This window comes from Enhydra lutris, unplaced genomic scaffold (genome assembly GCF_002288905.1).
Source record: "Enhydra lutris kenyoni isolate GAN:26980312 unplaced genomic scaffold, ASM228890v2 scaffoldscaffold1, whole genome shotgun sequence".
Lineage (NCBI taxonomy): Eukaryota > Metazoa > Chordata > Mammalia > Carnivora > Mustelidae > Enhydra > Enhydra lutris.
The window spans coordinates 94,415,244-94,440,777 of NW_019154085.1; positions in this window are offsets into that span (position 1 = coordinate 94,415,244).

A 25,534-nucleotide genomic window follows, 5' to 3' on the forward strand; every position below is an offset into this window, starting at 1 on the left:
AACTTTTTCCTCTGCTGGGCTTCTCTCTTTAACTTCAAGATCCCTATCTGGCTACTTTCCCCACTCTCCATAAAAAGTCCTCCTTGCCTAAGCTGCAAGATCTGTCCTTCCTCTGAATTTCTAGAGTATTTGTAGTCAAGCCAGCACTCTGTCATTCCCTAGATTTTTTTTTTTTTAATTTCATGTTTTGACAATCTTGTTTCTCAATTTTAGACTGTCTTCTATTCCTTTTAGATCTGCCAGGGTATTTAACGTAGTAGCGGAGTCACGTCATAGACACTTAAAAATATTTTTATTCAGGGACGCCTGGGTGGCTCAGTGGGTTAAACCTCTGCCTTCGGCTCAGGTCATGATCTCAGGGTCCTGGGATTGAGCCCTGCATCTGGCTCTCTGCTCCGTGGAGAGCCTGCTTCCCCCTCTCCACTCCCCGCCGGCCTCTCTACCTTCTTATGATCTCTCTCTGTCAAATAAATAGATAAAATCTTAAAAAAATATATTTTTATTCAGATAATGGTTTTAATCATTCCTGCATTCAACAAAGATTGTCATTGTCAAATACCTGTTCTGCACCAGGGACCATTCTGAGCATAGAGATACAGCAGTAAACAAGACAAAGTCATTGCCTTTGTGAAGCTTATATTCTAATAGTAGGAGACATACATAAACAAACAAGCAAATAACTAGTAGGGCAAATAGTGGGAAATGCTACAGGGGAAATTAAGCAGAGAAGCATATATCTTTATATAAGAGTACTCTAGAGCAGTGGAGATGGAAGTCATGACTATTTGAAGCAGATTTAGACAAGAAAGTCATCACTGATAAGGTAATAGCTGGGTAGAGACCTGAAGGAAGCAAGTATATGAAACATGCAGACACCAGAGAGAAGAGTATTCTAGGTTGAAGAAGCAAGTACAAAGGCCCTGAGGCTGGGTCATACTTAACACATTTACAGAACATTAAGGCTTATGAAGTGGCTGGAGTAGAGCGAATCAGAGTGTAGAGGATGAGGTCAAAATATCGTGGGGGCTCAGACTACAGGCCACTGTAAGAACTTCAGCTTTAATTCTGAGTGAGCTGGGAAGCCATTAATGAGCTTTGTGAAGGAGACTGATAGAAGCTGATTTAGATTTCATATAATCATTCTGGCTGTTGGATGAAAATTAGGATGTAGGGAAGCAAGGAGAAAAAAATGTAAGGAAACAATAATGGAAGTAGAGAGAGCAGTTAGAAAACTACTATCGTTGTCCAGGTAATAACTGGAGGTAGTGAGAAATGTCTGCGTTCTGGACATTACTGGAGCCACCAGGATTTATTTATAAATCAGATATGGAACGGGAGGACAGGAAGAGAGTCAAGGAAGATGCTGAGGTTTTGGTCTGGGTGACTAGCAGAATAGGATTGCCTTTAGCTAACCTGGAGAAGACTACGGGAGGTATAGAATGAAGGAAAAAAAAACCTCACCAGTGAGCTTAAGTTTCATTTTAGGTACCGACTAAATGTAAAGGTTGTTAAGCATCCAACTGTGTTTCTGTGGACTACAGAATATAAATATGGACTACATATTTGGACTACAAATATAAATATGAGGGTCAATAGCCTATAATGCCATTTTAAGCCATCAAGACTAGATGTGGTCCATATACACAAGGGAATATTACTTAGCCATCAGAAAGGATGAATACCCAACTTTTGCATCAACATGGCTGGGACTGGAGGAGATTATGCTGAGTAAAATAAGTCAAGCAGAGAAAGTCAGTTATCATATTGTTTCACTTACTTGTTCACATAGTTTCATTTACCTGTGGAACATAAGGAATAATGTGGAGGACATTAAGAGAAGGAAAGGAAAAGTGAAGGTGGGGAATCAGAGGGAGAGATGAACCATGAGAGACTGTGGAGTCCAAGAAATAAACTGAGGGTTTTAGAGGGGAGGGGGGCGGGGGGATGGGTGAGCCTAGGGGTGGGTATGAAGGAGGGCAGGGATTGCATGGAGCACTGGGTGTTATACATGAACGATGAATCTTGGAACACTACATCAAATGTAATGATCTATTGTCTGGTGACTAACCTAACACAATAATGAAAAAGACTAGATGGGATCATTTAGGGAGTAAGTGTAGCTAAATAGCAGATGCAAAGAGGCTGAGCCCTGCAGCCATATTTTATTTAGAGGACTGGCAGCTAAGAAACAGGCAAGCAAAGAGTAAGGACAAGGAGGTAGGAGAACTAGAAAAAAGACCAGGGAAAAGTTTTATCAGAAAAAGTGTTTCAAGAAGGAAGAAGTTATCAGCTGGGTCAAATCCTGCTGAGAGATGGGGCAAGATGAGGACTTAAGATTGGATCAGGTAACATGGAGGTCATTGGTGACCCTGACAAAAGTGTATTTGCTGGAGCGGTGCCAAAGGAAGCTTGGTCATGATAGGTTCAAAAGATAATGGAGGAGGAACAGGACTGGAGTTAAGGAGGGGAAAATGTTGCTAGGTATAGACTATAATTTTTTTCTTTTAAGATTTTATTTATTTATCTGACAGAGAGAGAGAGAGAGCACAAGTAGGCAGAGCGGCAGGCCGAGGGAAAGGGAGAAGCAGGCCACTGGCTGAGCAAGGAGCCTGATGCGGGGCTTGATCCCAGGACCCCGAGATCATGACCTGAGCCGAAGGCAGACACAACCGACTGAGCCACCCAGGCACCCCTGGATATAGATTATAATTTTTGATGAATTTTCTTGCGGAGAAAACCAGAATGGAAGGGTGCTGTTTGTGTGTGTGTGTGTGTGTGTGTGTGTGTGTGTGTGTAGTATGCAGTCAAGGAGGACTTTATTAAAATACAGAAATATTAGCACTTACTGGCTGATATGAAAAACCCAGTAGAGCAGGAAAAATTGATGACCCAGAATAAAATGTACATATTTCACAAATAACCCCTGGATAGGGAACGTGCAGTATTTAGCCCTTTGTGTAAATAGGGCAGGGGACCTAGCATTGTGCTTTAAAAATTGTTCCTCAGTTATTTATTCTCATTTTGGTACCTGGGTTTTGTTATTGGTTTCCATTTGTTTGGTACACTTGATGGAATCAGGACATTCATTTTCATCACTTTTGCTCCTTTCTGTGCTTTTATTTTGTGTCGTGCTGTCTCAAAATGTTGCTTTTCATAAGAAGGACAAGCAACAGGGTAAAATACAGGCACCAGCTCTATAAGCCTGTTGTGTGAGCTGCTTCTTAGGCTGGTGAGGTTCTCACCAGACTGGTGTCAGTTGGAACAAACTTTGCTAGGGGTCGCCAATAAAACTTTTTTGTGTCCTGAGAGTCAGGCTTTGAGAGAGAGTGTTCTTCCTGTTTTAGGCCTGCTGGGGGTATGGATTGTTGGGTCTGCCTTTGGAGGAGGACAAATATCAGGGTGGGTACCCAAGACATGATGTGCACAAGCATTACTCTTCTACTAACTGTTGGCATGCCTCTTGGGGGTGTCTAAGTCTCAATGTTCTCCTCCAGGAAAAACTCTCATTTGTAAACTGAATTCTTATGTCTTCTGTCTTATGTCTTTCTAGATGGTGTAACTTCTCCAAGGATGGTTTGGGCCTTCAGTGGCCACTCTAGGAAACACTTCGGATGGACAAAACTGTTCCTAGGAGAGGGATGTCAGGAAAGAAAGAGAACATTACTTCGTTTCAGTTGACAGCATTTTTTGATTAGAGGCAGAGACCTCCAAATGAATTCTGATCAAACGTTGCTTTGCTGAAAGATCTTGAGCCAAGATAAGGAGCAATTTGACAAACTTAAGCAGCCATGAACTAGACTCATTTCCCTAGTACTTCCTCCTCCTCCTTGTCCTCCAGTTGCCTCCCTTCATGTAGCTCTCCAGCTTCCCTTCTGCCCTCTATTCTCCATCCCCAAACCTCTGTCAACTCTTCCCTCCTTCCCCTTTTCCAGACTCCTTACTTTTTCCCATGATTCTCCTAAGACTCCAAAATGCTCATCGCCTCTGAAGATCCATCTTCCTAGGAGCTAGATATGTGGGCAACTATAGAACTTAAACTCTGTATCCATGCCAAACTAAGAGTTATAATTAAGGATTTCTCTACATTCAGAGAAGTCCAGAAACTATTCATAGGAGAACTTGGAATTTTGGGGGGTGAATAGGACCCAAAGTTACTGATCTATATTAAATTGTACACACACTGGACAGAACTTCAGAGGCTAAGTCTTGAATGGCAAAAGCTTACTGAACTGACCCAGGAAGGGACCTACCAAACTCTCTTTCCAAAAACCTCAGGATCAAAACAAAAGAAAACAAACAAAAAAGGTCAGAACGTAAGTCCAATTTTCCTAAAACTCACAACTAACCCTTTCCAATAAAATTTGGTTGGACCATAATTCAATCATATAAACAGGTAAATGATGAAATAGGGTATTTTCAAGATAAATCACGAAATACCATCAAACAGCACTCAGAAGCTAAAGTAGGTTTGGAGGTCAAAGCAGCTATTTCATGTTATTGAGTTTAAATCTGACATTAGAGGCCTAATTAAAGAACAGAAATTAGAATGTCAAATAGCTCCTTTTCCTGACAGAACATTTTGAAAGAGCTTGAGAACAAAAACCAGACAAGAACCCAAAATAAGTTTATGGCCCTGTGGAGCAGACAGCTAAATGTCCCACTTCCCAACTGATCACCTATTGACGAGGATGATTATAGATACTGGAAACAGAAGGGACTCTGGAAAAAAGATAGTCCAGTCTTGCAAAATAGAAACCAACATGAAAATAAAAACCAGAAAATTCACATCAGTGAGCATGGTCCAGGAAAGGAAAAGTATCCAGTATCTTTCCTCATCTTTAAATGCTGAAGATAAGTTAATTATAAACACAGATGGTCAACTTCATCAATTCCTGGTAGATATGAAGTTTACTCCTTTTACATGAAACGCAGTCACTGTTTCTCAGTTTCTTCTTTGGAATAATCACATCACACAGGTGTTAGGTATTTCAAATACCTACAGATTTCTCTATGTCCAATGACTTAACTGTAACAATTGGATCCCTAACTGAAAAACATCCCTTCTGCCTTCTGATACCACCCCAGCAATTTAACAAGGAAAGTCAACGGCTTCACTGTAGAGATCTCTGCATTGTTCCGTGCTTCTAGACCAGGACAGTAACTGTCTGTTTGCCTTCACCTGGGGAGGACAAAAATATACCTGGACAGGCATGCACAGGAGTTCACTGAAGCCCCCTCTTATCTCCCAGTTCCTCAATCAGACTTAACTTATCTAAAATCCCTTTGAGATTCAGTATTAATTCAATATGTAGATGGCCTTTGTTAATCCTTGTTCAGTAAACAAGGAATCCTGTAACGATTCCATTTTCTTGCTCACAGCAAGAAAGGGACATAAAATTTTTGTTAAAACACAGTCCATTATTTAGGGCATGATCTATCCCAAGAGGCAAAAACACTCTCTCATGATATATTTTAAAGTATCTGAACTTATCCTGGATATCTTACGAAATGACAACTGAGAGTATTTCTAGGTTTAACAGGATATTGCAAATAATGAGTACTGAATTTTTTCTGAGATTGTGACACTTCCATATGAAATGACAATTTCCTGAGTAAGAAACCCTCTCCTCTGGAAGATCAAACATGAACAGGCCTTCTATAATTTGGGAGAAGACTCTTCCACAGCTTCCTTCCCTAAACATCCCTAACTATAAAAGATCTATTTGTATGTGAGTGATCTAGATAAGCCCTTGAGATTTTAAGGTTCATGAGAACCATAAAAAAACCCATCATCTGGGGCGCCTGGGTGGCTCAGTCATTAAGCATCTGCCTTCAGCTCAGGTCATGATCCCAGGGTCCTGGGATCGAACCCCACATCCGGCTCCCTGCTCAGCAGGAAGACTGCTTCTCCCTCCCCCACTCCCCTTGCAGTGTTCCCTCTCTCACTGTGTCTCTCTTTGTCAAATAATAAATAAAATCTTTAAAAACAAAAACAAAACCAAAAAACCCATCATCTGCCATATCTTCAATGTTGACCCTGTTGCAAATGCTTATCCACCCTTGTCTTAGGGCAATGGATCCTTATGGTGTCTTGTGCAACACCGAACTATTACTACTGTGAGAACATACAACATTTTTCAGCCAGCCAAATAATCTCTTATGACATTGTTATTCTCTTCTTCACATTACTGTTCTCTGCAGCCACACCCTGAATTCTGCCACTCACTTGCCCCCACCAGAAGGGGAACCTCATGATTGCCTTACCTCAGAGAACTTTTCTGTACCTCACTCATATCAGTTACAAACTCCCACTGAGAATCCTGACCTAATATTATTTGTCGATGGATAAATGAAGCCAGATATTATGAAGCAGGATATAACATCACTAATATAAGCTCTACTTTAAAATATAATCACCCTCCATGAGATGAAATCAGCCCAGATGGCCAAAACCTCAAAAGTAAACAAATAAACAACAGCAGGTATGCTCTTGGAATAATACCTCATTTTGGGACACTCTGGAAACAAAGAGTATTTCTTCTGCTGGAACCTCCACCAAAAATGAACAAATTAAGCAACTGATAGATGTACTCTATTTTACAGAGGTGGCTGGCACAGTGATTGTAGACCATGCAAAAAGAGGTCATATGGAAGCTAAAGAAAATGCTCACAAAATCAGTATGCCAGACAAGTAGCCTTAACCAAAGTTGTGAGTCTACGCAAATCCTCAGGATAACTCTCTGAAATGATTCAAAGAATTCACAAAATATTAATATTTAGCCCCTAACTTCAAAAAGAAAGAATGGGAAAAATCTGGTTTCACCTTTCATTCAATCTCCAGTGCTCTCAAGAAAACCACTTGATGGCATCAGATGATTTCAAATGGATGGATAGTTTCTAAATTTCTCCGTGAAACTATTCATCCTGCTGTAGACAAATTGGTTACTCTCTTAAATCAGGACTGGTGAGAAAACTTTAAAAAGAGAATTGAAGTTATTTTCAGGTAATGTGTGAACTGTCAACAGCAAATCCTGGAAAAACTATAAAGGTGGGACATAACCAAGAAACGAGTGATCTCAGGATCTTCTGAATACCGATGGTTTTTACTCAACCTCTACTCTCCATGAGATTTGAATATATTTTAGCTATTGTAGATCTACTCTCAGGATGGGTTGAAGCATTTCCTTGCCAAAAAGCTACTGCCCTTACAGTTGCTAAAAAGCTGTTCGATTTTGTGTTTCCAACACAGAGCAGACCAACTTTTATGCCAAGTGACTAAGGCACACATTTATGGGAACCATTATCAACAAACTCTGTAAGGCATTATCTCTTATTCAAAAACTACACTGCCCTTACCACTACAATCTTCCGGAAAAGTTGAAAGAATCACTATAATATTTAAATTAAAATCATTGAAATTTTCAGAAACCGTTAAACTCCTCTGGTCAAAAGTAGTCCACATGGTCTTGAAACCATATAGTCCATTCCCTTGAGGACACATTAATTATCATCCTATAAAGTGGTAATTGGAAGAGCCAGGCATTTTAGGATCTCACCTCTGATACTAGGTTGCCTTACTGTGTGCAACCATGAAAAATATTATAAGTATTAAAATAAAATTAAAAGTATCAAAATAAAATATAAAATATTGAGTATATTATACTTAGTCCTATCACCAACAGTTTAAGGCTGCCTTACCACATCTTCTTAAACCCATCTTCATGTTCTTGGGCCAGAAATTTTTATGTATTGGAAAAGACATCAGAGAAAAATTGCTCTTTAATCTCATTGGAAAAGATGTTATGAAGTTCTGTTAATAATAAATGCAGCAGTGAAACTCCAGGTAATCCATCATCGGGCTCATACTTCACAACTAAAGAAGCAATTTCAAATTTGACCCAACTGGAAGGCTGCTCCAATACAGCCTTTCAAATTGAGGATTCTCAGATATCTACCAGAAGCAGCCTGTCTTTGGCAGTATGCAACTGACCCAAGACCTTCAAGACAAGGTAATAACCTCAGACAGTAGAGAGCTTTCATGCAGTACACAGACTGGGTGCTTACTTATAAAAGTTTTCCTCTCATTTTCTATAAACATCTAGTTGTTATTCCTATAATGGCCTTTTGCTCTTTTCTTCCCTTGTTAGAACTGTTAGGTCAGAACATATTCATTTTAAAGTCATTCTTACATTATCCCAACTAGTAGCCTTGGTCTTCAATTTTACTAACTTTTGTATTTGTCATCAACTGCCTACCCCTGTGGTAAAAACTTCTGGCAAATTCCAGTCTCATCAAATGAGACCATAGGAAATAATATCTGATGTCATTTACACATCACCTATATGGACAAATGACCTTAAAACAAATCAATCGGTGACTTTGCTAGTGTCCCTCTCTCCCAGAAAAAAATAACCAATTACTACAATCTATTGATCAGACACTAGGTAATTCTAAAATTGAATTCAGCAAACTTCACGTTGATAGGTCAAATAATTGTCACCTATAAGAAACTAATAAAGATCCAAATACGTAACTCCACTAAGGTAAGGTCTTGGTTTTGACCTTGTCTTGTGAACAACTCCTTCATTCCTGATTTCAGGATTATTATTCCGGTAATAGAGAATACTACTTCTTTTGTGGCCATATACCTGATTTTGTTTACCTCATACTAAAACCTCATGTACTCTAGGAATAGCATTCTGATACTTTAGGAATACTATTCTGATACTTCTGAAGCCCACCATTCTGCAAGCCTTTGAGTCTCTCTCTACCAGACACAAAGGGATAGTGACTGACTTCTTGCTACAGCAAGCTCTGAGAAAATAGCCTCTACCCTTATTTGGGTGATTGTTTAGCTATACACAGGAGAGCAGAGAGAGACAGACCCTCGCTGACCGCTGAGAGAAGAAGACATGATCTGATTTAAAAGGTTATTAGAAGAAGTCATGATCTGATTTAAAGGGTTATTAAAAATCAAAGTTTGTCCCTGAATTTCAGATCCTTCAAAACAAATTCATGCATTCCACAATGCCTATATTCAGGTTCTTTAAAAAGAAAACCTATTCCATAATGCTGTATCTTTTAATTAAAAACAAACAAACACACACACACACTGTCCATTATCCAGTTGTCTTTAGCAATACAGAAGCTATTAAACGGTACTTCTATAGGCAAAATCCCAGTGAATACATTGGTTTGTTTAATTGGTGGCTATTATGACACTGGAGCCTGGGATTACATAAAAATTGTGTTTTTACTATCCATAAAGGTGATAAATCATATTTCATTTGGAATTGGAATCTAATTTACAGCTCTTGTGCTTTTATATTACCTGTTGGCATGCGAAAAGAGAATGATATAGACAGCTAAATAAGCCATACAAATTGTTAAAAATTTACATATCCACTTAGCGGGATCCACTAACTACTGAGTTTGGTGGATATAAGCAATAGATATGCAGATTACCTAAGAGAAAGTGTTTTCTGGGGGAGGTGTGCTTCTATTGTGTTTTGAATTCTTTTTTTCAAAAATATTCATTATTCAATTATGTCTACAACTACAATGCAACCTGAGGCTATTGTCCTACGAAAAGAAAAATGCAACCCTAATTTCAATGTTTTTTTTTTCCTTAGGCAAGTGCATCTAGAATGAAAAACAAAACAAAACAAAAAAATAATTCCAGAATAATTCCAAGAATAATTCCAGGGACTTGGCCTATCCTCAGATGGACAGAAGGAAGAATATTCTGCATTCTTTCAGGACTCAGAAGCCAAGCAACCGTCAAGAGGAATCCTTCCAATGCAGAGACTGCACAGAAAGGCCTGCTGATCTGGGAAAGTGGTTGGTGTGATCAGAATTTTGGTGATGCTATGGCATCTGAAGTGACTATTTAAAATCTAGGATAAATTCCTTTCTAATATGTAGCTTGTAAGACTGCCATATGTTGGGAATAACCTGTAAGAAAACTGGAGAGGAACACATTTATTAAAGGCCCCTCAGACTGCAGCTGATGACCAATCAGGGTTTTGGCAGAATCGATATCTAGAGCCAGAAAAATCTCCTGTTAGACCTTTGATCTCCCAGCAACTGGAGGGATAAAGGTTTGACTCACCTGCAAGTTTTACAAGGCTGAATTCTATGTTAGGAAACTCAATAGAAATGATTCAGGGATTCCCTCACTATTGCTTTCACTTGGCAATAAAACGGCTAATATCAGCCCAGTCTTATAACGTTGGTCTGTGAACCTGTTTTCAAGGGCATTGGGCTCCTCCATGGCATATTTGGGCATTTTTCTAGCCCATCATGGAGTGGCTTAGGTATTGCTGGGTGGCAAGTTTCTCCTTTAAGTCTGCTAATCCATTTCTGTAGTGAAATCAAACAGAGTAACCTCATTACCTCCTCAGAATAATGATTACACTTCAGAGAATTTTCACATGTATTAGGGTATTGGCTTTGAAAGTGTGTTCCAAAGGCCACCTGGGGTATGAGCAAATGGAGGTTTAGGAGATCTCACACCAGACCTACTGAGTCAGACTCTCGGGAATGAGATCGGATAATTTGCATTTTAACAAGCTCACGTGAATCTTATACATACAAATGTTTCAAAATCATTGCCTGTAATCTTCAAGCCACTCCTGGAGAGCTGGAAGCCAGGAATCTGGTCTTACTTGTCGTCCTCAGAAACAAGTATGAAATGAACAAATGAGTGAGTGATTAAATAATAGAAATTATCTGTAGTATGAGGCAAATAAGTGTCAAAGATCACTTTTCTACTACAAATCTATTATGTATATAACAGATATATATGTCTCATGTATCTATTATTTATAGGTAAAATCTTGTATTTTATGACCCATTTAGTTTTATATTAGACCTTCCTGGAGTGCCTGTTAGAAATTAAGATTCCCTAGCCCCATTCTAGACCTACACTCCCTATTTCCATAACAATAGGGCATTCTTCAGTACTCTGAACACCAGCCACCTTTCATCATTGACAAAACATAGTCAAAATAATTATGGCAAGTAAATAAAATGTAATTTCATTTATTTTCACAAAAGCCTGGAATAGAAGATTCTGTTGTCCATATTTTATACATGGAGAAACAGAAGGTAAAGAAGATGAATTATTTCCTCACTACTCAGTAAGGAGATCCATTTGCTTAATTCGTATCACGAGTCCTCTGTTTTTCATGGAAAAGAGGGTCTACACACAAAGAGTGCATTTGCCTCCAGACCTTTAATCTTGAGATTAAAGGATCATATGAAAAGTTGTCATGGCATATCATTTCTTTCTATAAAATTGAATCAAATTTGTAAGTATTTAGTGATTGTTTCTTACGTACCTCAAAAGCTAATTGTGGATGCTAGTGTTCAGATATCAAGACAAGACAATATAGGAAAGCTTCAAACAATGCCCCATTCTAAAATTAATGCTTCCCCCGGCCCCAGCCAACATCAACTATGAATCCAATGGTATAAAAGCAGATCATGGTTGCAAGGAACTGTTAGGGTTTCTGGGAAAAGGACTCACACTAGACTCTGAAGGGAGACAAGATTTAATAGTCATATGGATAAACAGGTATTCATCTTTTTTTTTTTTTGATGACTAGTTATTTCTTTTTTTAATTTATTAAAAAATTTAGTAACTTATTTCTTTTTTAAAATGTTCTATTAGCCAACATACGATACATAATTAGTTTTTGATACAGTGTTCAATGATTTATTAGTTGCGTATAACACCCTATCTTTTTATTCAACATTTATTGGATTATCTTCTAGATTCAAAACATTATGTTAGTTAGCACGGTGACGTTTTCCCAATAACCAGTCCTTTTGGGAATCGTCTGTCTCCCATTTCCTGTGGTTTGAGTGGGGTTGACCACATCCACCTGCCTTGGGAGTAGACACATGGCTCAAATATGGTCAATGAAGTCCTCTATTCTATCTGCCAAAAGGAATAAGCATGCGACCCAGAACTGAAGTATTCTGTCCGAGAAATAAAAAAATACTAATTTTCCCATCACAAGCTACATGTTCTAAGTATACAACAGCTGCATGATGCCATTTTCTGTGGCTATTTGGGGGAGTTTTCTAGGAGAGAAAATTTGGCATGCCATCTGCATGAGAGGCAAAGAGAGATTGCTGGTAAAAATCATTTGTTTCTCTGAACCCAGACCTGACTGGAACCTGGACCTCTTTGATATTTGAGCCAATAAATTTCCTTTTATGCTTAAGATGGTCTGAGTTGGGTTCCTCTTCTTTGCAGCCAAAAGATATTCCAAGATTCAAAGCAATGATACAAAGTAAAAAAATATTCACTGTCTTCAAGAAGCATATAGCTAACCAAACAGGAACACTAACAATCATAAAGCAGTGTGATAAAATGTTATAATAAACACAAACACTATAGGCTTTGCTGGCACAGAAAAGGGCCACCTTGTTCCTCATCTGGAGTTAGAAGTATCAAACTTCTGCCACTGAAGGGTATCAGGGATTTAATTAGCCTTTATCCTCTTTAACTAATCTTTTTCCTCTATTATATATAGAAATGACTATTGATGGGCATTAATGAAGGCATGTGATATGATAAGCATTGGGTGTTATATGCAACTAATGAATCATTGGACACTACACCAAAACACTAAAAAAAAAAAAAAAAAAGAAGACCCTTCAAACCAATCAGTGGATACTTTCTTCTAAATACATAGCATATAAGCATTTAAAAATGGCACAGAAATCACTGAAAAGAACTGCACACATTTTCTGGGCTTATTAATAAAGTTACAAAGAATTTTAAATAAGACCTTTCTTAACTAAGGAAAATGCCTCAAACTCAACATCAAAAACCATTACTTATATACTCTTAAAATCCCTTATTTTCTAGATCAGTAGCAAATGCCAGTTTAATGATGAGCATCAGGAGTCAGATAAATATCCATGAACAATTGTTGTGATTTGTTTTTTTTGCCTCAAAGGGGTGTACTGAAGGACAGAGATAACACAAAATGAGGAAAGGGAAGAACCTGAAAACGGAGAACTCTTCATGCATAGTCAATCATGTACATGTTAACAGCAGAGATAGAGAGAGGGTAGTCACCAGTCATGTTAAAGATAGTTTGACATAAAGTTAGAACCAATCTCAGTCAATGGCAGGAAAAAAAAAACCCACAAATTTTGCATAGGATTGTCACAGGGTAGGAGCATCAAGATTTGGTAGGCTTTACTGTGATTCCAGAGAAGGGGATAAATCCTAGCTTTAAGAAAATACAGGAAAGTCAGTGTTAATCTATACATCAAAAGGTAAAAGATGCTGGGGGGTAGAAGGAAAGTGGGCTTTAGAAATATATGGAATAATGGGGTGCCTGGGTAGCTCAGTCAGTTGAGCATCTGACTCTTGATTTTGGCTCAGGTCATGATCTCAGGGTTGTGAGATGAATCCCCATGTCGGGCTCTGCTCTGTGTGTGGAGCCTGCGTAAGATTCTCTCTCCCTCTCCCATTCCCATTCTGTGCCCATTCCCCCTGCTGATACATGTCTTCTTTCCCTCTCTCTCTAAAAAATAGATGAATAAATAAAAAGAAATGCATGGAATAAAGAAATAAATTCTGTCGCATGGACTAATTGAGATAATCTTCTATGTAGAGTAAAGAAGAGGGAAAATAACTTCCTATGATTATTTTCTATTTGCTAATTCCGTGATTTTATGAGGTCTGAAGACTTCTGGTGAGCCTGAAAGCTAGCCTTAGTTGGTGCGAGAGAGCACCAACTCCTTACAGGTAAATCCTTAGCAAACTCTAGAAACAAAACTCTTACACTGAAGCTGTTCCTCCAGAAGGAAGGGGAAAGGAAAAAACACTTGTATTTAGAGTGTATAACTTGCTCTTTCCAAAAGAGGGCTTAAAGCACAGTAAACAGTACACAGGGAACTGCTTGAGGATGGGTAACCCCTCACCTCCGTTGGTGTATCTCTGCCAACATCTCTCTCAAAGCTGTGCAAGGGGTAGAAGAAGAGTAACATGAATCTAATGAACCAGATGGATTAACAAATATTCAGAAAAAAAAAAAAAAAAAGACAAAGCTAAGAGCCAATCTTTGACTTGTTCTATTGAAATAACTGAGCTCCCTGTAGCCAAATCTATTTTGGAGAATCTCAGGACCTAGTATAATGCTTGCCTCACAGTAGATGCTCTGAATAACTGATGTTTCAATAAATGAATGAGTGCAATGGATTCTGATAGCTATATTGAATCCTTCACGGTGGTTCATATACACCCCCACATCGCTACAGCAGCATTCAGTGCAGACAGACCATTAACTGAGGTGGAACGGCAGGACGGCCAGCTTCTCCCTGGCCTGGTCTCACACTTTTGACAATGTTAGATGAATTTTGGACGCAGCAGTAAGAAATTCTTCCTTCTCCAAGGAAAAATTCCCCAATTACCAAGTTAGTTTCTTCGGGCCCCCCAAATGAGTTCACAGAGACAAAGATGGTGACCTTGAGGAAAGGGTATTTTTTTCTCTCCCTGCTCTTATTCAAATGCTGTGCCCAAGTCCATGACTTTGTGGTTTATTTGCAGAAAGGCTTCCATGGGCAGGTATGCCGCCTGTTTAGAGAACACATCGCGTGCCCAGCTCTGGAAGACCACACACAATTTAACCAAAGGATCTAACCTATGGGTACATTTTGTCTCTCTCCACTTCTTCACTTTTAATGGAAAAGGCAAGACTCAGAATATTCCTCAAGCAACTGAACCCTGGTTTTCTCCAAGTGGTCCTTTCCATGTGGAGCGCGCTGGGCAGGATTAGGAAACCACCTTCCCAGGGACAAGGGAAGCATACTTGAAGTGGGATAAAATGTAATCCAATTCATACAGTTTATGAGAAATTTTCTTTTAAAGCAGGTGGTGAAGCTAAATGACACTTCGGAGTCCCCTGTCAGTCCTAAAAGAATGTGAAATCCTGTGTAAATGACTGTGGTTAAGCCCCCCCAGCTCCTGATATCCCACTTGTTTATTTCACACCCCCTACTGCCCATATGGAAGAAATACCAGCCAGAACCACCATTCCAGGGAGGTTTCCTCTTCAAACTGCCTATTAAGGAAGAACAGAAATAACTTCTTCCTTTAGGTGCAAATGTGGTTACAAAAGCTTCCAAAACAGAAAGACCTGAAATTGAATGGGAGCAGCCTCAAGTCAAAGGAAGGCTCGAGAACGTTTCTCCATGGCTACACCACCCATTATTACCACAGAATTCCTGGGACCACTTTGGATTGAGAATATGAACTAATCTTTGATTTTTCCCAGGTACAAATAAACAATAAAATAAAATAATAAAATAAAAAATACATATTTCAGGTGGTCTGCAAGGCCCCCTTGAAGCCTATTCATGGAATTCCTATGTGCTCCAGATTAAAAATTCTTACTCCAAACTTTACTTTTTTTTTTTTTTTTTTTCTATACCTCTTTGCATTGTTCAAACTTGGGGAAATATACTGTGGGAGAAAATAAGAAGCATCAGGAATCTCTGGCCACCTCTAACGTGTTAAGAAGGAATCAGTGTACCTTCCAAATACATGAGCCAAATTCTGGATTCCTAATCTAGGCTGCAGGGCTTTCACAGACAATAATGAATATGGCACATCCTTTCATTCAACATTGCTGCTATGAGCATTGGGGTACATATGGCTCTTCTTTTCACTGCATCTGTATCTTTGGGGTAAGTACCCAGTAGTGCAATTGCTGGGTCATAGGGTAGCTCTGTTTTTAAATTTTTGAGAAACCTCCACACTGTTTTCCAAAGTGGCTGCACCAACTTGCATTCCCGCCAACTGTGTAAGAGGGTTCCCCTTTCTTCACAACCTCTCCAACATTTGTTGTTTCCTGTCTTGCCAATTTGTGTCATTCTAACTGGTGTAAGGTGGTATCTCAGTGTGGTTTTGATTGAATTTCCCTGATGGCTAATGACGCTAAACATTTTTTCATGGGTCTGTTAGCCAATTGTATGTCTTCTTTGGAGAAGTGTCTGGTCATTTCTTCTGCCCATTTTTGACTTGATTATTTGTTTTTTGGGTGTTGAGTTCGAGAAGTTCCTTATGGATCTTGGATACCAGACCTTTATCTGTAGTGTCATTTGCCAATATCTTCTCCCATTCCATGGGTTGCCTCTTTGTTTTGTTAACTCCTTTCTGGAAGTTCTAAGGAAAAATATGTTTCCTTGCCTTTTCTAACTTCTAGAGGCTATATAAATTCCTTGACCTGTGGTCCCCTTTCTCCAAATTCAAAGCCAGCAAGCTGAATCTCTCTCTCTTATGGCACAGTAACATTGCCCTCTGACCACAGCTGGGAAATGTTCTCCAATAAATACTTGTGTGATTAAGTTGAGCCCATCTAGATAATCTGAGATAATCTTCCCATCTGAAGGTCTGCACTTTTAATTACATCTTCAATGTAAATTAATTTTGTCAAAGGTTTGGAGGGTTAGGACATGGGGTTTTTGGGGGGAGGGGAGCATGGTTCTGCCAACCACAAAGGGACTCAACAATTTTTCCTGCCTTTAGTTGTTACTGTTTGACCAGTGAAAGACAACAACAAAATGTAACATGGTTGTTCTATTTTTTTCTTTCATTTTTAGCTCACTTAAAGTATTTAATCAGATGCATATTTATGTCTAAGGATGTGTTAAGGCCTTGATTGTGTTCTCAATACCATCAACCACTGTACAGAAAAAGAAATCAATAAAGGAGTCAGTGCTGATAGATCAGGCCAACAGAGGAACCTAACATCAGGATCTCGGGCAAGGGGAAGCTGGAGAAGTGGCTGATACAGGCCTTTGAAGAACCACCTGATTAATAGGATTCCTCTGAGATGGAGACAAGCTATAAAGATGAAAACAATATCAAAGCAATGAAAAACAGTAAAGCAGGACTATCCATATGTTCAAAATAATCTAATCAACTTTGTCAATAGGCATTCCACATCTACAGTGTATGTCCCAAAGGCAAAGCTAATCTATGTTTGTATTTTACACAGCAACAAGCCTATTGTCAATACTACACCAATAAATTATAATAGCTTAGTCTTATTAAGTCTTCCAGGGCCTAGAAAAGAAGGCTACATTTCAAAGGACCAGAGTTCTCTGCCCTCCAGCTTTTAACAATTTTAGGACGCTAATATTTTCCAGGATAAGCCTGTCTGCTTCAAAGGACATTACCTTTCAACATTCACTTAAGGAGAAATTAGCCAAGCATGCATATTAAACAAATGTAAAACTTCCATAATTTAGCTCTATTCAATGTATGTTTCCAGAGCACCCAAACAGTCTGATCACATCCTAAATTCATCACCAGCTCAATCTTTTTTTTTTTTTTTTTTCCAAATTCTGCTATGTTGTCTTGAAATTCAGACTGTATTCTATGACATCAATTCTAAAGAAATGAAAGCTCTTCTGCTTTGGGGAATGAGATGGCTAGAGAGGTAGTGAGGTCACCACCATGGGGGACATTCTAACATATGGACATGTGAACTGGAATGCTCAGAGAGGATGCACACATTGGGTGGAGGTAGGGTGTAGTTTCTTTTGCAAACCTGAGATTCAGTGGTTCCATGATGTGTGAGACATGGTCAAGTTTTGAATGGATCTGGATATTGCGGACCTGTGCTAAAAATAAAGATGTCTTAAAGATGTCCCCTGAAAACTCTGCTCCAAATCAAGTAGCCCTGCATGAAGACATATGATGCAGGTCTACAGACAAAGTAGACAGCCAGTTCTGGAGTGTGATTTGAGATACTCTGGTCTATAAGAGTCTTCCAGGAAGGAAAAATTTGAGGGGTCCTAAGAAGGCAAATAGGATTTGTCCGAGCTGAGAGCACTGGGAGAAGACTCTAGGGAGAGGCCATGAGCAAATGAGTCAGATCTGTTTAGAAAATGGTAGAGAAGAGTCTATTGGGAGAGAGAGGGAGAGAGAAAGTTGGAGGAGATATTTAAGATCTTCTAGGGCAATCCTGTGCATGAACACCTATGGTAGAGTCAGAATATGGAAGAAACTAAGTGAAAGTTTACAAAATCTGGATTCTGATCTGTAGGCAATTACAAATGGAAAACAGACTCTGGGGAGGCACAGAGGGTCCAACCTGATGCCACCTTGGGTAGGAATTTGCTCAAGGAGATTGAGAAAAGAGATGGAGGAATGTTCAGTAAATGATGCTGGAAAGAAATACTGGACATTCTCATTTACTTCAATCATTTGGCATTGTGCTTATTCCCTTTTATGTTCTTCTCAGTAATGCTACTTTTGAAAAAAAAAATTCAGTCTCACCTAGCTGTACTGAGTGGAAAAGGGAAGAATTGTGTTTGTACACACATTTGTCCATGTGGATGCATCTAGTTCCTAGGAGCACTGATGCTCATGAGCAGAGGCCTTGGGGGAGGGTGGAGTGCCAGGGGAGAGGACATAAAGAGCAGGAGAACAGGGGAGCAGAAGAGCAGGAGAGCTCCTCATAAGTTCGTTATTCTAAACTAGCACATTTCCAAACACTTTTTCAGGTAATATATTGGGGTAACAGACATGAGGACCAGAAAAATAAGGTATGAAAGTGACATAACTTAGAATAAAGTGACAATTAGGTCAGACAGTTTAATTGTACAGATGTGGAGAAAGGATTGTAAAAAAGTGGTATGTTTTTGCTGTTTTACCCGGGCCACACCATCCAACAGTGTAGGCCTTGCCCCCAGGCCCAGCAAAGGCTGATGTCAGTTACTACTGATACTCCTGGAGGCCTGGGAAGATTTTAGGAGTATCACTATCTCCTGGAAAGTGAATGATAGATCTTTTACTCTCTCATCCTTATCAGCCACAATATTTGAGCATGTACCCCCAGTATTATATTTATTTACAAATTTTAATAAAGCCCATTCATATATAATATAAAAAATAGAAATCTATAAATGAGAACACAAAATAGGATAAACTAGGTTTATTTTTTTATTTTTTATTTTTTTTGGATAAACTATGTTTATTGTTTAAACTAACACTTGCATTACTTGCACCATTTGCCAGACATTTGTCTAAGCACGTTACACATAGTAACTTCTTTAATCCTCGTAACAGCCCTCCAAGGTAGGTATTATTATTCCCCATTTTACAGAGAGGGAAACTGAGTCACCCAGGGATCACACAGCTGGTAAGCACCAGAATGTGAATTCAAACCAGGAGTCTGACCCTAGCATCTGGAACCTACCCTCTGCACCATAGGCTTCTAATTCTTCTGATGCTTCCCTAATTGCTCTTCTACCCTGCTGATCAAGATGGCATAAGTTAATCTCTCAAGACATGATGGGCACCTTGGGAGAGGTTTGTTATTAATGAGAGTGGCTGTAAATCCAAATTTCAAATAGTCTTCTTGGTAGTCCTACCCAATTAGATTGTCACTGTTTCTTATCCTTTGATGTAGCTGACCAGGGCTCTGAACAAACAGGCTAATTGCCATCGTGGCCATTCTCTTTTGCTCTCTTATGGCTGTTCCTTCAGCATTATCATCAACTCACGGGTTCTTTGTAGAAATCTGTTTTAAGGCACTCGCCCATTTTGTGAGGGGTAGGTTAATTAAACAAGATCACTGACCCTTAAATCCACTTACCAAGGCAATATAAACCGTAGTGTACTACAATAAGCAAAACTTGACTTCATTCCCACTCCCACTCTGCTCATTCTGAACATTTGGTCTAAGATATGACCAGCTGATTGTCAGGTTCAATAAGGGCATCAGTACCAATCAGCAGCAAAGTTTAAGAACTTTCTTTATAAACATAAGTCCTAAAATTTTGTTCTCAATACTATAAAGGATTGTCCCCTGTAGCAGGGTGGGGGTGTGAACCCTACTTTAGACACTGCTTCTCTAATGGAGTGTTTCTCAAAGTGAGGTCCTTAGACCATCTATATCAGAATCAACAGGGTTTTTTGTTTTTTTTTTTTAGATTTTTATTTTTTTGAGAGGCAGAGAGAAAGAGAGCACAAGCAAGGGGGAGGGGCAGAGGGAGAAGCAGACTTCCCACTGAGCAGGGAGGCTTAAACAGAGCTCAGTCTTAAGAATTGGGGATCACGACCTGAGCTGAGGGCAGATGCTTAACCAACTGAGCCACTCAGGTGTCCCAGAATCAGTAGGGTTTTTAAGAAAATCTTGACTCTTGGGCCTATATCCATACATACAGAATGGGAATCTTTGGGTAGGATCCAGGAAATCTGCACTTTAAATGACTTATTCACATGACTATTTTACACATTAATATTGAGAGCCAGTGCTGTGCATGCTGCTGGGGCCCTGATGCAACAGTAGCTCCCCAGGTTTCAAAAGCCTTCAGTGACATCTATGCCAACCCTCTAGCCAATACTTGAATATTAAAAAATCAAATACAGTGGCTCTGGTTCTCCTTCCCCTGCAGTGAGCAGAGTTGAATACAGTCTTTCAATTACTCAGAAAGATTTTGTTCCTTCAGTTTAATTATAACAACCTGGGAAATAAAGGTGCTTGATTTTTCACAATATCCGTAGTTCCTGATTCAGCACTAGAATACAGCAGGCCACAACCAGGAAAGAGCTTTTATTAATTCCCAGTGCCTACCAGGTGTTCTCTATGGATAATGATTCTGAGACTGAACTGGAGCACAGTAACCAATGTAGGATGCCTTGCCCATCTCCACGATGGAAACCAGGTGGAGAAGTGGCAACTTGGGACAGGCAAGTGGTAACACACAAATGAGCTGTCTTTACAGTATAGTCTCAAAATGAAGGAATCTAGGAAGATTTCCCAAACACTGCATATACAAGCAAATCCCCTTTTAGGAAACTACATGCTTTTTTCAGGTCATCCCTGTCTTGGCAGGTCATTCCAAAGATAAGGTAGCCACATCTTCCAGAACTGAGGCGGTAACCACTTAAAAGGGATACTTCTGCCATGTCATTCATGCCCACTGCATATGTGGGGCCGTTAAGTCAGGAGCAGGTTAAAAGCTGTTAGAGTCAGGTGGAGGAAAGCTTCACCATACCAATGATGGGAAACCACAAAACTACAATTTAAAACAAGAAAGCAAGCTTACCTATTTAAAAGTGACAGTGGTATGGAGCCGTCTGATACAGAATTAGATCTCATTACATGCCACAGCAATTGTTTGATGGCAATGACCCTGAATCATTATGGCTGAGTGTGAATAATCTTTATGTATCCATAAAAGAAACCTACCTGGAAGCTTTAAATATGGTGTATTTTTCATCTGGATACCTGGACTTGCTATACCACATGCTTAGAGCATAGCAAACACTAGTGTGGTGGGGAACCGTGCAAAGACACAGGCTATAGCAGCAGCCTTGTAGGGAACCTGGTCTCTGGGGCAAGCCAGAGCATAAAACAAACAAAACAAGAGTTAACATAGTGGCTTGCTGTTTTTCACTGTTTCTTTCTTATTAACATTTTTGGCAAAGATAAACTGGTGTCAGGAAAAGGAGATGTTGGGACTTTGAATACTAAAATGGATTAAATCCACGGGATGTGTTTTACATTTTATCTGAAACCTCTCTGTAGCTCCCTCATTATTTGTAATCTGCTCTTAGCTTCCACGACCATGTGCTTACTTCGTTTTTGTTTTTGTTTTTTATTTTTTTAATATTTGAGCATTTCTTCTGTCTCATCTTTGTGCACTCTTTTCCTTCCATCCTACCTTTAAAAGAAGGTCTTCCTCATGGTTCTGTATTCAGTATACTGTCTCACTCTTGTCCCTCTCCCCTGGATAATCCAACCTGTTTACATGCCTGGTTTTAACCACGATTTAGATGTTGATGACTTCCAATAGTTTATCTCCAGATCAGACCTTCTCTCCTAAGCCTCAAACTCAATTAAACTCTGTGGGGGACATGCCGACTTGGATATCCAACTGCACCTCGACTCCAGCCAACGTCAAACTACCTACACTGGCATCTTACAACTTACACACAAACCGATATCCAGCCAGGTAGACAGGCTAGAAACCTGGGGGTCATTCTAGACTTTTCTCATTTCCTTATGCCCTACTAAATTCTGTTGGGTTTATCTCTTGAATAGGTTTTAAATTCCCATTTTTCTTACTTGTCTTCTCTTACTTTTCTTACTTTTTCTTACACTCTAACACTACCCTAGCTCAAATTTCATCATTTTAGCATGGCTGTTGGTAATAGCTTCCCAATGGTAGTCTGGTCTTTAGTCTAGTTAAGGTCATTCAGGACCTTTAGATTGACCTCTCTCCTATCCCTGCCTCCCTAGCACTACTAACCTGTTTACAATTCCTCCCCGCCTTTGATTATGTTGTTCTCTCTATCTGGAATGCTTGACATCACTCTACGTGGCTAAGTTCTAGTCTTTAAAATTTAACTCAGTGGTCATTTCCACAGAAGTTCTTCTCTGAAACCAATCTATCTACCATTCTAGTCTAAGACTCTGTTCTCCATAACACCATGTTACTCAGTGATGACTTCTATTATTGTTTGAACCACTGTGTGTTGTGGTTATCTGTTTTCCTTAAGGGCAAGGGTTTTGCCTTACCCATGCTGGTCTTCCATGTTGAGCAAAGTAAGAAGATGCTGAATCAACATTAGGTAACTGGGTAGACAAATGATTGGATAAGAGAAATCAGAGCATAAGTTTTCAGTTTCAATATGTTGAATGTTTATTGGGGTTTCTTCTCATCTGGGCCACACATTGGAAAAGAAAAATAATGTCTTCAAAGACTTAAACTTGAATTTATTTATATTAACATCATGGATTCAAGAAGGAATGTTCTACCTTAAACTTTCAGGAAGAGAAGGGCTCATCATTATCATCATCATTGTCATTATTGGAAAAGCTCAGAGGACACTAGGGAATAACACAACTCTTTCTTCTTCAAAGAGATCTTTCTAAAGGAAAACCATCTTCTCCTGCTAGATATTGTGTGTTTCATTTCTTCCCACAAGTATTTGTAGTTGAGTTATAAAACTATGGAAACCAAAAATCTGGAAGTTCTGACCTAGCTTTTATTGGCTTATCCGGGTTCTACAACTGCAATACAATAAAGGCTCAAATGAGACTGAGAAAGAAGAATTCATTTCCCTCTATCATGACTTGTCTGCTTCAAAAGAGAAAGTGAAGCCACAAAATAGGATCCTCCCATAGCCGTCAATGGCTCTGAGCATCACCGGGGGTACAGGCACCTACACACTGTGTCTAAACTGCCTCCAAATCCTGCCCCTAAAAAGTAAGCCCAGAGTTTTTCATGACACTGTGCTTTTCACCCTCCAGAGCTAATTGGGTGATTCAGGTGAAAAAGCTTACATAGGACAAGCTATTATTCTTCACCAGGTCCTGACTGGCCGTCACCTTGAACCCTTGGAAAGGCAAGCTGCCAAAAGGAGGGAGCATGAGTTGACTTGCTTCTTTATTCCTGTATGGATATATGGTTAGCTGCTGCCATCCAAACCATACCCAGTGAAAACTGTCGCACCCATTATCTATTTAAGTGGGAGTATCAACCACCATTTCTGCCATCTGGGGGCAACTCTTGGATTAAAATATTAAATAAATGACAGGAATGTTTTATTTTGATCCTACTGGTGACTTGCAAATTAAGATTAAAGAATATTAGATTCTTATTCCTATCACTTAAGCCCCTCCACGTGCCCCCCCACCCACTCTCCCCACTCACCCTTGTTTCTTCAACCTCCCCATATAGTTACTCAATGTGTGGACCCTCCACAGTCCCTGAGGGTAGAATGTGGCTGTTGATTCTCACATCTAGTGGGGATTGGCATCTGGGCAGAGTGTTGTCAGCAGAATTTCTTTAAAGCATAAAAGATCCTCACAGTTCTCTGAAGATAAAGTACATCTCCTTGAATTAGGGTTTCCTCCTGGAACAAGGGCTTCCATGGAAGACCTCTCTCTCTCTTAAGGAGAGCAAAGCAATTCACCAATTCAGAAAAGTTCAAGGAGACGTTTTTTGAGTTTATTAATTTATTTGTGTGTGTGCATGCGTGCATGTTTATTATGTGTGCGTGCATGCATGCACACACTATACACATATTTTGCCTGTGAATCCAGAAAGCAAGTTACCACTTAAGGACCAAAGAAAAATAGTAGAGTGAGACGGAAAACTTTGTTCAACATTAGTAATGTTCTACCAAAGACAACCTAGCCAGCTTTTTCACAACTGGAGCAAAGTGGAGCTTGTAACCACCCAGCACTTTGAGCTCAACAGAAAAAGCCTGCACAGTTCTTAAGCCCAAGCATGGGATAATTTCATGCCTGTTTTCCATATGCCATTGCTGTGTTGCGAGCTCCTTTGTCACACTTAGCAGGCAGCTTCCCAGTGCTGCCAGTATGATTGTATTGTGCTCTCTGAAAGAGCTTGTCTACTCTGCATGTTAGCCCAGAAATTGTCAGAAGCCTGAGGACTGAAGGTGGAATCTAGACAGAAGGGTAAGGAAACCTAGGATTCTGGGCAATGGAGGTCCATGGCCCTCTCCCCTCCAGTTTCTGACTGTGACCACCTATAGATACTAGCTCTTGCAAAACAGATACTGTGCAGATGCAGCCTTAGATTTTAAAGCAATACTCTGAGACATGGAGCTAGTTGTGACAGTTAAAGTCTAGTCCTTTCTAGTCCTTTCAGGGTTAGCTGAAGTGATCACAATTTGAAAGGACTATTTTGTTCACAAGGAGGTGACCTATTGTTACAACAAGAACAGTCAATAAACAAGCAATCACCATTAAATTTATATGGATTTCTACTATTATGAAAAAATAATAATTTCTCCAATGTACTACCCTTTCCATATTTGGAAACTGGAGAAATCTCTTATATCCCCACCTCCAGAATGTTTGCCTGAATTATATCATCTGCCCTATCCTCCATCTAAAGAAAGAAGGTTGCCTATAGATCTTCAGTTGGTAGACAAAGCCTCAGAGGCAAATGTTCATTGCTACAGGGGCATCTGTTAAAACCCCCTAACAGTAAGGAACTTAATTTCCAAAGTGAATTGCATTCTAAGCAGAAAAGAACTTCACTTTCTCCTTTCCTTGGATTGGGGCTGACAGAAAAGGCTTGGCAGGAAGCAGCATCATGACAGTCTCAGGCATAGCTGTTCTGCTTTTAATGGAATTTGAAGAGAGACAGTTTCAACTCCATGTGCTATCTGAAGGTTTGAAAGGCGTCTTTAATAACTAGAATATTCATTACTTGCCCCCTCCAGAAGTTTCCATTTTAACTTTCACTTGCTTTTTGTGTTAAAGGGGAAAAAAGACAAAGTAGCAGACAGATCAGAATATACTTCCTTCATAAGAAAGCTCTGTCACCATCACGATACGTCCTTAAATATACATTGCGTTGGCCCCAATCATATAATCTCATTAAATCTGTTCATACATGTATTCAAAACACTTCCCTCCATAAAGTAGACTCAGTTACTTTGAGCTAGACTTGCTACACACTCTCTCTTTTAGTCAGCCACAGATAGTGAATTCCATCACTCATGATATGG